We start from the raw sequence: 434 nt of genomic DNA, 5'->3' as shown, positions 1-434 counted from the left end.
AGGCAAATAGGGACGCGTCTCCGTCCTTTTACGAAGCACGTAAGGCTACCGTCTGGCTAAAACGAGGTTGTTTTTCTTCACGAGGGCCTTCAGGAGGTGGAAGGCGCTCGGCGGGCATCGCCAGCCGGCGGCCGCTGCTGGCTGGGCTGCGCAGCCTTGCGCGCTGCGCTCCGCGAGTCCCGATTTCGCAGAGTTAACCAACAACAACAGACAAGATCTCGGCGGCGGAACAGCCGGCCAGCCTGCCCGCCTGCCCGGGGCAGGGGCGGGGGGGCTCGGCCTCGGACTAAGCGGCATCCACCGGCCTGCCGGGCCGTCCCTTCCCTCCCTCCAGGCAGCCCCCGGGGGGGCTTTTCCTCGCCGCTGCCGGGGCCGAGCAGGAGGAGGAAGAAGCCGCCGGGGGGCCGGATCGGCGGCCGCCGGTGAAGGTGGGT

At 69.6% G+C, this 434-nt stretch overlaps 1 protein-coding gene across 1 annotated transcript in view; it reads left to right on the top strand.

Annotated features, from left to right (window-relative positions):
• Positions 1 to 347: 347 nt before the first annotated feature.
• The window catches only part of TRIM13 (tripartite motif containing 13), a 4,314-nt gene continuing 4,227 nt past the window's right edge, over positions 348 to 434 (top strand). Inside the window, exon 1 of the mRNA XM_010583359.1 lies at positions 348 to 428. The gene's annotated coding sequence lies outside the window, so the exon portion shown is untranslated. The remainder of the gene's footprint in view (positions 429 to 434) is intronic.

This window comes from Haliaeetus leucocephalus, unplaced genomic scaffold (genome assembly GCF_000737465.1).
Source record: "Haliaeetus leucocephalus isolate CR32 unplaced genomic scaffold, Haliaeetus_leucocephalus-4.0 Scaffold897, whole genome shotgun sequence".
In the NCBI taxonomy this organism is placed as follows: Eukaryota; Metazoa; Chordata; class Aves; order Accipitriformes; family Accipitridae; genus Haliaeetus; species Haliaeetus leucocephalus.
Note: the sequence above shows the minus strand (reverse complement) of the source record. Positions and strands in the feature narration are given on the sequence as shown.